The following is a 12,975-nucleotide window of genomic DNA, read 5'->3' on the forward strand; positions in this document are numbered from 1 at the left end:
ATATTTGTGTGCTACGTAGAGCAGAACAACCGACACGTTCATGCTCGAAGGAGTCTCCCCTTTCGATATTGGTTACATATTCGTTTGTAGCTCAAACGGTTCACGTTTTACAGATGATTTCTCAAAGATGTTCTTGTCCGGATCCTCTCATGTGTAGAAAAAGACCTCTTTCACAAGCCCTTTGTCATGGAAAAGGCGCAGACGTTATTTCGTTGGAAATAGGGGATTGAGCTGCAGCCACTACAAGAAACGGTACATCTCTAGCATAAACACACGGGGAGCTATTCAATATTCAAAATGACGTCACCGTTTGATGGACGGGTGCGTCAATTGACTTTAAAGAAAAGATGACAGACTTTGAACATTGCAGGTCTGTTAGTGCTACAGCACAAGGGTATGTGTGTGCCTAGGAGGTGGATAGGTACTAGTCTCTAGTCATACTAGTCTCACACCAGTATGTTGAGGTCATGAATATGTTGTTACCCTATGCTCAAACATGTCCTCTAGAGTAATGACAGCCAATCAACACACAGACCTCCAGGAGGGTAGAGACTTGTGCGTGTTTATACTGCCCACGTGCATGTATGTGTGTGTGTGTAATGTGTAGCAGCCAAGATGTGTGATATCTCAACCTCTGGCCAGATCAAACCACTGGCTTCTGCCACGGCCCTGAATAGGTGCTTTGTCAAACCGTACCAGTCCAGAGACGAGCCATTACTAAGAAAATCCCATAGATGGCCCTTTATCTAAAACGCTTTATTAAATCATAAATATGGACATAATCTACATAGGAAGGTAACCCAGGGGAACAATGAGGATCCTGTTTCATGATGTCTCTGTTCTGATCCGTTATCAGTGGCAGATACTAATGAGTTGATTCACAGCAGATATTAATGAGTTGATTCATATCAGATCCTATTGAGTTGCTTCACAGCAGATACTATTGAGTTGATTCACATCATATCCTAATGAGTTGATTCACAGAAGATACTAATGAGTTGATTGACATTATATCCTAATGAGTTGAGTCACACCAGATCCTAATGAGTGGAGTCACACCAGATCCTAATGAGTTGATTCACAGCAGTGTGTGTGTACTAACTCAGGCTATGACCACATTATTGCATTGGCTGTTTTGGGTATATCATTCTGTTTCAGCAGAATAATGAATTAATGAATTACTTACTGTAATAATGGACCACTCTGATCACCAAGGCAGAACAGTGGTCATTAGTGAAACATGAATACAAGGGGACTGTCACTGTCACAGCCCACCGGTAACTCTAGCCAACTGTGACGTTGGTCAGTGGGTCTTTATTCAATGATGACTGTCCTCTTTGGCTCACAAATATCATCAGGCCGTATGATGTATGATGATGACAACATATTTCTGGATACATTTTTATATATTTATATATATATATATAAATATATGAGAGAGAGAGAGAGAGAGAGAGAGAGAGTTGCTTCTCCAAATGGAACATAGTGCCAGTTTCAGTATATTGGTTGAATAATCTATGTATGATCAAACTAGAGTCATGTTCATTATCTACGCATCAAACTGAAGAATTGGACTTAAACAGGCCTCCACCTGCACTTGAATGACAAGAAAAGTCTATGTGGATAACAGTTTCTGCTAAATTACCAAAATGCAAAAAACAAAACATCAGTTCAACTACATTTCATTCTCTGCTGCAAAAGGTTTTGTTGCTGTAGATATAGCTAGACACATAATGGCTTCTGAATATATAGCTCTTTCCATGACATAGACTGACCAGGTGAATCCAGGTGAAAGATATGATCCCTTACTGATGTCACCTGTTAAATACAATTCAATCGGTTTAGATGAAGGGGAGGAGACAGGTTAAAGAAGGATTTTTAAGCCCTGAGCCAATTGAGTCATGGATTGTGTATGTGTGCCCTTCAGTGGGTGAATGGGCAAGACAAAATATTTAAGTGCCTTTGAACGGGGTATGGTAGTAGGTTCCAGGTGCACCGGTTAGAGTGTGCCAAGAACTGCAACTCTGCTGGATTTTTCATGCTTGACAGTTTCCTGTGTGTATCAATGATATATAGTCCACCACCCAAAGGACATCCAGTCAACTTGACACAACTGTGCGAAGCATTGGAGTCAACATGGGCCAGCATCCCAATGAATTTAGGGTGCATTCAATATTAGGAAGGTGTTTTAATGTTTTGTACACTCAGTGTATATACTATTAGTTATCTGTATATATAATGTAACAGATAAAGCTGTGTAGGCTAGAGCATTGGCCTGTTCAACACATTGACTCAGAAGGGTCGTAGAAGGTCTGGCTCAGGCACAGGCCCATAACACAGGCCTTTTGAAATCATTAAGTAATGAAGTGGTGCCAATCAAATACAAATGTATCCACAAGCCAGGAAGGACCCTTTTATGTTGAAACCATAAATACTGTTCTTAGAGGGCTTGGATAACCATCAGAGCCAATATTTCAAAGCTGATTCAAACATCTGTTATCGCAAAAAGGTTCACACCCAGTGTAAACCACTGACGCTGCATAGGATTGTATAATCTACAGGATATGAGGACATTAAGGTTTAGTAGGCTATTATTCGTCTGATTATCAATAAATTAATCTCTTAAAAGTATTGTCTCTTTGCCCTGTTGATGGAATGCAGGATCCCTTGTTAGATCCTGATATTTGATACACAAAAGCACTTACACAAGCAGCTCCAAAATGCAGGTGTTTCAGCGTAGCTCAGTGCTTTCTGTGGTGGTGGGGCAGCCAGTGGAAAATAAGGAGCGTGTTCTGTCACTCACTACGTCACTGCCAAATGTAAGACTAGAGCTCGAAAATTCAAGCCCCTAGGGTGCTGCCATAGTTACATTAGAAGGGCCCATCCAAGAAGGATCAAGGTCATTGGCCACAGATAAAATGACGTCATATCACGTTATATCTACAGTAGCTTTGATTGGACATCATACTTTCTAAATCTTAGCTGGCAGTCATCATCATGAATCAAGTTGACAATTTACTGGCACATCCTTTTTAATCCTTGTCATATGAGGAGAAATGATGAAGAGAAATTATAGATAAAATGTATTGGTGTTCTTCGGCCATTGGATACAAACATTACACAACAAGTTGGAAATAGCAAATTCAACAATGAGTGGTTTGGAAGGAATCAGTGGCTAACTGCAAGCATTGCAAAGCAATCACTAGCCTGCTATTGAGTGGAGTGGGTGTGTGGTCCTAATTCTCGGTTTAAGGTTCTCTTTTCTAAGTTTAAAATGATTGTTACACTCGTCGATGGAAGGATCGGACCAAGGTGCAGCGTGGTAAGCGTACATCTTACTTTATTGAATGAACACCGAAAAAACAACAAATACAAACTAAACGTAAAGTTTATGGTTAAACCTTGTTTTTTTTCTGAGTTCCCAGTTGTTTTGAAAGCACCATAAATCCATAAATCCAGAGAATGCCAGACTTCGATGACAAAGTTTGATGACCAGGATGAAGGACCGCCACGCCACCTTCCTGTTCAAGTGAGCACAACACAATAAGTCAAAAAAATGTATACTGTAGATAAGAAAGTAATACTAAGAGTATGCTATGTAGTAAGCTGTTAGTTGCCCATGTGCCTCACCACAATAATTTGGTATATTTCTCTCTTAATTTCACCTACTGTTCTGACTTAGTGGGGCACATGTAGCCTATAACCTGTTTTAGAGAAATATAATCATCAAATATTGTAAAAGCTTTCATTATCTGTTTATTTGCCACATTTATTTATCCTACGGTTCTGAATTGGTGTACAGGGAGAACACTGTAAGAACTGACCATGTTCTGAATTCTGTTGCTGTACATTTCAAAAGTGCGAAACAAATAGTTGTATTGACTACGTCTGTCCTAGCTCGCTCATTAACTTCTTGACACACCCATCCCGGGATCATTTTCCTCAACATTCTCTGAATTCCAGAGCGCCAAATTCAAATTAAATTACTAAAAATATTTAATTTACATGAAATCACATGTGCAATAGAGCAAAACACATCTTAGATTGTTGTTAATCCACCTGGCGTGTCAGATTTCAATAAAGCTTTTCGGCGAAAGCATACCAAGCGTTTATGTAAGAGCATCTCTCTCAGTAGACAAAATATTACAAACAGCTAGCAGCCAAGTAGATTGCTCACAAAGATGGGACAGAAAAGCAATAAATTAAATGGCTTACTTTTGATGATCTTCGGATGTTTGCACTCACGAGACTCCTAGTTACACAATAAATGTTCCTTTTGTTTCATAAACAATATTTTTATATCCAAAATACCTCCATTTGTTCGGCGTGTTATGTTCAGAAATCCATAGGCTCGGGCGGTCACGACATCACAGACGAAAATTCCAAATAGTATCCGTAATGGTCGTAGAAACATGTCAAATGTTTTTTTATAATCAATCCTCAGGTTGTTTTTACAATATATAATCGATAATATGTCAACCAGAATGTAGCTTCTTCCATAGGAGAGAGAGAGAATGGCTGTTGCGCATGAAAAACTCTGCTGGCACCCAGCCATCCACTGACGCGATGGGTTCTTTCTCGCTCATTTTTCAAAATAAAAGCCTGAAACCATGTCTAAAGACTGTTCACACCTTGAGGAAGCCATAGGAAAGGGAATCCAATGGAACAGAGACCTTTCAGGAAAATCACTTCCTTGTTGGATTTTCCTCAGGTTTTCGCCTGCAATATCAGTTCTGTTATACTCACAGAAAATATTTTGACAGTTTAGGAAACTTTAGAGTGTTTTCTATCCTAATCTGACAATTATATGCATATTCTAGTTTCTGGGCCTGAGAAATAGGCAGTTTGAAATGGGTACATTTGTTAGCCAAAAACAAAAATACTGTCCCCTACACTCAACAAGTTAATGTCTTAATCGAAATTACAGATTGCCTCTTTTCCGCTTGTAATCCCCTTATGCCACAATTTGTACATCTTGATTGTCAGTAGAAACCACATTTGTTTAAGCAAGTCAGCCATGTCAGTTATGTTTTTTTAAAGGTAGTATATGAGGCTGAATGAACTGTTCCGCTGCTAGACAAGGCTCTGCTGATAGTCAGGTGTAGCAGTGTTAAGGTGCTGTTGGGACTCTGCTTTTGGGACTGCTTTATGTAGGCCCAAACAGTTTGTGGGCACCGTTTGTCACAATTATAGTGCAAGTAATGTATTGTTTAGTGTTGTGTTGGGTAGTGGCTTTGCTGGCATTCATTCCCCCCGGTTCTGGGGGGGGGGTTTGCCCCACCAAGATTTACATGCTCCAATCGCCACTGCATACGCTCACACACACAAACCCACAGATGCAAGCATTTTGATAGCTGCTACTTATTGTGAACACATCAGTCACCATTGATCTTGGAATAGATATCCATGGTGGACTCCCATATGCCCATCTCTCTGTCTCTGTTGAGTGGCCCCTGGCCAGCAGCTTATTGGGGGGGGGCTATAGCCAATATTCCATCCCAGACAGACATTAGTCTGGGAGGCAAATGATAAGGCTAAGGTTTACAGGAGGAGCATTACACACTTGTCTACATTTGCATTTAAAGGCCCTAAAGTAATCTTTAGGCTTATTTAAATCTCAGCAAGACACTAGCATAAAAAATAATTGAGAGGAAAAATATGTGTGGACCCACCTCCAGTGCTTTCCCATGATAGAGCAAATCCCTGCCATAAATGAGCGACAATTTGGTCGCATTGGCGTTCTCACACAACATAGAAGCTTGTCTGTGTGTTATCAATGGCATTTCATTTGACTCAGAATGATTCTTTCTGGACATCCAAATAAAACCGCCACATGGGACAACCGTGCCAGCCAAAAGCCATTTGTGGTTTGTGAAAAAGCCCACTCACTGAAAATAAGGAAGGCAATTTGCGTTTTAGAGATTTGTGTTCTGATATTTTGTATTCAATACATCGAGAGTTTTGGGGATGTATTTCTACACAATATTTATTTTCTTGTGATTATTGCAAAGGCATTCAGGAAAAAAAAATTGTATGATTATCAAACCCCACAGAGTGTATGGCTTTTGGGACTGTCACCACCTTAATTCATTAATACCTATTTCTACCTATTTCTTTTTTTTTTTAAATATAGTTGGTACCTTAGTGCTCATAATGATTTTGTTCAAAGGCATGCTTTTAACCTTCTTGTTTTGCTTAGGAGTGTATATTTGTTTATTTCAACATTTTTTGTCAACATTCAATTGTTATTTAAGAAGAAAAAAAATGACGCAATGCAGGGAATATCACCAGTTGCTAGCATGGTCTTGAAGTATGTTTAACAAACCGCTATGCTCAGTGCTCAGCCACTTTGAGTCTGTGTCAGGGCTATATTTCCAATATGAGGCTATATGGTTGCATCCTATGCATCCAGAAGGGTTTTGAAAGATTCATTCCTACCTTTCCGGCTGCATATATGTGATTTTGTTTGACAAACACCACCCCTACAGAGACACTTTTTTCATAAATACTTAACAATCTGCCTGGCTTTCCAGAGTCAAAGAGATGTAGCAGTGTGACGGACCATTGCTGGAAAGTGACCCAGATTCAATTTAAACTTGGATGCTTTTAACACTGAGTAGCACCTGCGATACAATATTCAACTGTGAACAGTACAATGACAATGTGAACAGCCATTACAACAGAGTACACAGACGGATCACAGATAGGATTTCTTCTCAGGCAAACAGACACTGTTTGAACAGAAACTAAAATATTTAGAGTGCCAAGAGAGAGATGTTCTTAAAAAAAATTGAAATGAAAATTCACAGAATATATTATCAGCTGAAGGAAGACCTGAATGTGCACAATATTGGATTGATATACACAATGCGAATGAACATGCCTCCTTTTGTTAAAGTCAAGGTTGTAGTATCTTAAGTCTCAAGCCCTGGGAATGCTATGCACAGAAAATAAGGCTATGCTCCTGCTGCAAAAAGTGACTAGAGAGGGTTGGTAGAATGACAAAGGGATATATTGTTGTCACAAAACCTTGTTGACCATTCAGTTTATATACTATCTACAAGGACACAGCATTAAAAACAGCGGTCCTACTTTAGACCATACTTGCCAGTCTGTCTGAATTTCGTTTGCATAACACAGGGACGGAACACAGGTGAAATCAGCTTCATATAAAAGCCATGGCCCTGGGCTAAGATTTGACCAGCGAGGATGGGACACAGTGTTTGACACGGTGAACAAAATCACTCCATTGGTGAAATATGAGTAGACAAGGATGAAAAAAATAGATCCGGACATGAGCCCCCTCCTTACACAAGCCTAGCTCTCTGTTACACTGGCCCTCCTTACACAGCCCAAGCTCCCAGTCACACTGGCCCTCCTAACACAGCCCTAGCTCCCAGTCACACTGGCCCTCCAAACACAACCCTAGCTCCCAGTCACACTGGCCCTCCTAACCTAACCCTAGCTCCCAGTCACACTGGCCCTCCAAACCTAACCCTAGCTCCCAGTCAATGACAACTGCTCCCAGTCACACTGGCCCTCCTAACACAGCCCTAAGTCACACTGGCCCTCCAAACACAACCCTAGCTCCCAGTCACACTGGCCCTCCTAACCTAACCCTAGCTCCCAGTCACACTGGCCCTCCTAACCTAACCCTAGCTCCCAGCTACAATGACCCTCCTTACCTAACCCTAGCTCCCAGTTACAATGACCCTCCTTACCTAACCCTAGCTCCCAGTTACAATGACCCTCCTAACCTAACCCTAGCTCCCAGTTACAATGACCCATGCTCACTCTTCCGTAGTATGGCTGACTGTTTGAAATAACCCTGTCGGTCAGAGCTGAGCCGGGTGCCACTTGACAGATGTGTAATTGCTGAAAGAGCACAGTGGCAGGTGGAAGAGCTTAAAGACACCAGATATGCTTTCTCAGAACGGCAAAGCTGTCAGGAAGGAGTTAAGTAGCACTATGAAGGGTTTTTTTCTTCCCAGAGAATCATTATTACATCATTACGACGACACTATGAAGGCACTATGAAAGTGTTATAAAGGCCCTATGAAGATGTTACGAAAGCTCTATGAAGGTGCCATGAAGGCTCTATGATGGCTCTATGAAGGCACTCTAACACTTTCCAAATTATCTGTTAACGTTCAAATTAGTTTGAGCTATAACTTATACAACGGGCCAAAGCGGACAAGGTCTAGTCTTCATCTGGGCCCCCAGTTAATGCGTCCAGATGTATATTCTGATATTCCCCGATAAGGAATCATAAGGTTTCACCATCATCTGAGCACACTCATATCATAAAGCCTGCGCTGTGGGGAGATAGCTTTCCTCTCTCAGGTCATGCCAGGTGATATGGCACGGAGAGACGGAGATAGCACTCACCCCTATAAAATAGAGGAAGTGAGACAAAGCCTTGCTCTGTTGATTAGGAGCGTGGATGTGGGAAATGGGTGTGCAAACATATGGGTGGAACTGAAGGATGAGGGTGTAGGGGGGGCAAGGGGGTTGCTTTATGTCGGGGACCTATAATGTAAATCCATGTGTTCCTTCGGTTGCAGAGCGCAAATCACAAAGCCTGTACAACTGTCCATCATTCACAATCCCCGTTCCGCCTCCGAAGGCACATCGAAAAATAAATCACTTCAGCTTCCAGTCAACGGGGTGATGGGAAGAGAGGTGTTCTGAGGGCAGGGGAGAGATTCACTTCTCCCTCAACAACAAGATGTTATTAGAACCAGGGTTATCAAATTGAAGGAGGGAGTCATCTGCTTTTGGATGTGACCTCAATTTCTATCTCAACCCAGAATGGGGAGAAAATAAATAAAAAAATCGACAAAGTTGTTATATCGCCGCATCCACAGACATTCTATAGAGATCCAGCAATGATATGGCCAGGTTATAGCTGTTTGTATGCCCTGAAATGGGTTAATTCAGTGGGGGTATTTTCACTTCTAATTGGGGTAGCTTTCATCTTGTCTGCCAAGAGGCGCAGCGAGGAAGAGAACCAAGAGGGAGCGATCATTTCCACCCCCTCCATTTCCTGGCCCCAAACAAAACCAAGCCGGGCTGAGCTGCTGAAGATGATGTATCTGTGATCAAAGAGCCTGCGGTTGTCAGCAGCCCCGGCTAGCTCAGCAACCTGATTGCTCCTGGATAGATTTGTCCCTTTGAACAGGCTGAGTTCTGACTGCAGGCTCTGCATAGAAAAGACAGGGGAGAAATAAAATCTAGCCGACATTATGTAGTGAAACATAGTATGATGGGTGGACTATCTGTTGGAGGATATGTCACCTGCCTGAGTCGGACAAGAATACCAGCTGATATTTGTTAGAATTACAGCTAATTAGATAACATTTAGAAAACTCCTCTTGGCGACGACTTGTTGAGTCTGTGCTTGTGCGCATCAGCATTGCGATTTCCTTTTTTTGTAGATTGTGTACACCAGTCTCGATTAGCTAACAAAGTAGTGTAGCTAATTTTTCCCGAGACACATTAGATTAGACTGTGATACTGTATGTTTTCTTTGGCATAGAGATCCTGGTGATTAGACTGTGTGATAATGTATGAGATCCTTGTGATTAGACAGTGTGATAATGTATGAGATCCTAATGATTAGACTGTGTGATAATGTATGAGATCCTAGTGATTAGACTGTGTGATAATGTATGAGATCCTAGTGATTAGACTGTGTGATAATGTATGAGATCCTAGTGATTAGACTGTGTGATAATGTATGAGATCCTAGTGATTAGACTGTGTGATAATGTATGAGATCCTAGTGATTAGACTCTGTGATAATGTATGAGATCCTAGTGATTAGACTGTGTGATAATGTATGAGATCCTAGTGATTAGACTGTGTGATAATGTATGATATCCTAGTGATTAGACTCTGTGATAATGTATGAGATCCTAATGATTAGACTGTGTGATAATGTATGAGATCCTAGTGATTAGACTGTGTGATAATGTATGAGATCCTAGTGATTAGACTGCTGTACATACTGATCTACTGAGTCGACACAATAAAATACAGAAGTCTTCTAGTAATGAAGAGTTACTGAAATGTAGTTGGGCAGTTGACTAAAAAGCACCTATGTCATAAGCTTTGGTATAAATTGAAACTGTTAACGAAGATCTACAGCACTAGAATTAAATTAATGTCTAACAATATTAATGTCTTGTGCATCTCTATGCCTGATGCTGTCTAGCAATAGCGAACCCCTTTGTAGCCCATCCATGTTCGCCTGAATTGAATGGAACAGTCAGTCCAGCGGCAACCATCTTGTACTGAGGTACACATGTTCCCCTACTACAATGTCAAACACACTTGACATGAAAGGAACTCTTGAAGTTTGTGTTGGTGGGAGACCTCACAAGAGTCGTTCGAGGAACACATTGTCAAAGTCCTGCAAGTCCCTTTCGAAAGGTTGCTCAGGGGGACTGCTAAAGAAATTCATAAAGACTACATTTATGATAGAGAAATGTATCCAACATACATTTTGTACAATATTTCAACTTGGTCTCAGGGCAATTCATATTTTTCTGTATGTTGATCTATGACACTCCATTTACTATATGATATGTTACGTTAGATTACATTATGAATGACATAGCGGTTGTACAATATCATACAGTTTATACAAGTAGTATCATATGCCTTACCTGGTCGTACAATACTGAATTATGGCCCGGAGGGGATGGCTGCCGTTTTACGGGCTCCTAACCAACTGTGCTATTTTGTTTGTTTTTTCGCATTGTTTGTAACTTATTTTTTAAACTTATTTTGTACATAATGTTGCTGCTACCGTCTCCTAAGACCGAAAAGAGCTTCTGGACATCAGAATAGCGATTACTCACCTCGAACTGGACAAAGACTTTTTCTTTAACGAGTCCGACAAGAAGGATATAAAGCTTTCTCGAGACCAAGCCCAAACCCCCATCATTTGCATAAAGAAGAATTCTGAGAATTCGTAGTCAAGTGGGTAAACTTCCACAACCATCCAAACTATTGGCCAACGTGCAATCACTGGAAAATAAAATGGATGATGTACGATTAAGAATATCCCACCAACGGGACATTAAAAACTGCAATATCTTATGTTTCACAGAGTCGTGGCTGAAAGACCACACGGATACAATAGAGCTGGCTGGGTATTCCGTGCATCGTTAGGACAGAGAAGCTACGTCTGGTAAGACAAGGAGCGGGGGTGTGTCTCTATTTGTAAAAAAAACAGCTGGTGCAGGATTTCTAATATTAACGAAGTCTCAAAGTATTGCTCACCTCATGATAAGCTGTAGACCACACTATCTACCAAGAGAGTTCTCATCTATATTATTGGTAGCTGTCTGTTTACCACCACAAACCAATGCTGGCACTAAGACAGCACTCAATAAGCTGTATATGGCCATAAGCAAACAAGAAAATGCTCATCCAGAAGTGGTGCTCATAGTGGCCGAGGACTTTAATGCAGGCAAAATTAAATCAGTTTAACCAAATTTCTACCAACATGTCACATGTGCAACCAGAGGGGAAAAAAACTATAGACCACCTTTACTCCACACACAGAGACGCATACAAAGCTCTCCGCCCTCCATTTGTCAAATCTGACCATAATTCTATCCTCCTGATTCCTGCTTACAAGCAAAAACAAAAGCAGGAATTACCCAAGACTTGCTCAATACATAAGTGGTCAGACTGTTTTGCTAGCACATTCTGTAACATGCTTTGGGATTCATCCAATGGCATTGACCAGTACACCACCTCAGTCTCCGGCTTCATCAATAAGTGCTCAGATGACGTCATCCCCATGGTGACCGTACGTACATACCCAAACCAGAAGCCATGGATTACAGGGAACATCCGCACTGAGCTAAAGGCTAGAGCTGCCGCTTTCAAGGAGTGCAACACTAATCCGGAGGCTTATAAGAAATCCCGCTACGCCCTCAGATGAACAATCAAACAGGCAGTGTCAATACAGGATTAAGATTGAATCCTACTACACCGGCTCTGACGCTAGTCGGATGTGGCAGGGCTTGAAAACTATTACAGACTACAAATGGAAACCCAGCCGCGAACTGCCCAGTAACGCGAGCTAATCAGAGGAGCTAAATGCCTTTTATGATAGCTTCAAGGCAAGGAACACTGAAGCATGCATGAGAGCACCAGCCATTCCAGACGACTGTGTGATCACACTCTCGGTAGCCGACGTGAGCAAGACCTTTAAACACATAGCCGCGAGGCCAGACGGATTACCAGGACATGTACTCAAAAAATGCGCGGATCAACTGGTGCCTTGCAGGTGTCTTCAGTGACATTTCCAACCTTTCCCTGGCATAGTCCATGTGCCCAAGGAAGCAAAGGTAGCCTGCCTAAATGTAGCAGTCACGTCGGTAGCCATGAAGTGCTTTGAAAGGCTGGTCATGGCTCACATCAACACCATCATCCCGGAAACCCTAGACCGACTCCAATTCTCATACCACCCCAACAGATTCACAGATGACGCAATCTCAATCGCACTCCACCCTGCCCTTTCCCACCTAGACAAAAGGAACACCTATGTGAGAATGCTGTTCATGGACTACAGCTCAGTGTTCAACACCATAGTGCCTACAAAGCTCATCACTATACTAAGGATCATGGGACTAAACACCTCCCTCTGCAACTGGATTTTGAACTTCCTGACAGGCCGCCCCCAGGTGGTAACGGTAAGGAAAAACACATATGCCACGCTTAGTCCCCTCCTGTACTGCCTGTTCACCCACGACTGTGTGGCCAAACACGACTCCAACACCATCATTAAGTTTGCTGACGACACAACAGTGATAAGCCTGATAGTGGACTACAGGAATAGGCGGGCTGAACAGTCCCCCATTAACATTGACGGGGCTGTAGTTGAGTGGGTCGAGAGTTTCAAGTTCCTTGGTGTCCACATCACCAACAAACTATCATGGTCCAAACACACCAAGA

At 41.8% G+C, this 12,975-nt stretch overlaps 1 long non-coding RNA gene across 1 annotated transcript in view; it reads right to left on the reverse strand.

Annotated features, from left to right (window-relative positions):
- Nucleotides 1-3,345: 3,345 nt before the first annotated feature.
- Nucleotides 3,346-12,975, reverse strand: part of LOC135507417 (uncharacterized) — a 51,789-nt gene continuing 42,159 nt past the window's right edge. Inside the window, exon 4 of the long non-coding RNA XR_010450662.1 lies at nucleotides 3,346-3,521. This is a non-coding gene — a long non-coding RNA (uncharacterized LOC135507417). The remainder of the gene's footprint in view (nucleotides 3,522-12,975) is intronic.

The sequence above is a fragment of the Oncorhynchus masou genome, chromosome 21 (genome assembly GCF_036934945.1).
Source record: "Oncorhynchus masou masou isolate Uvic2021 chromosome 21, UVic_Omas_1.1, whole genome shotgun sequence".
NCBI lineage: Eukaryota > Metazoa > Chordata > Actinopteri > Salmoniformes > Salmonidae > Oncorhynchus > Oncorhynchus masou.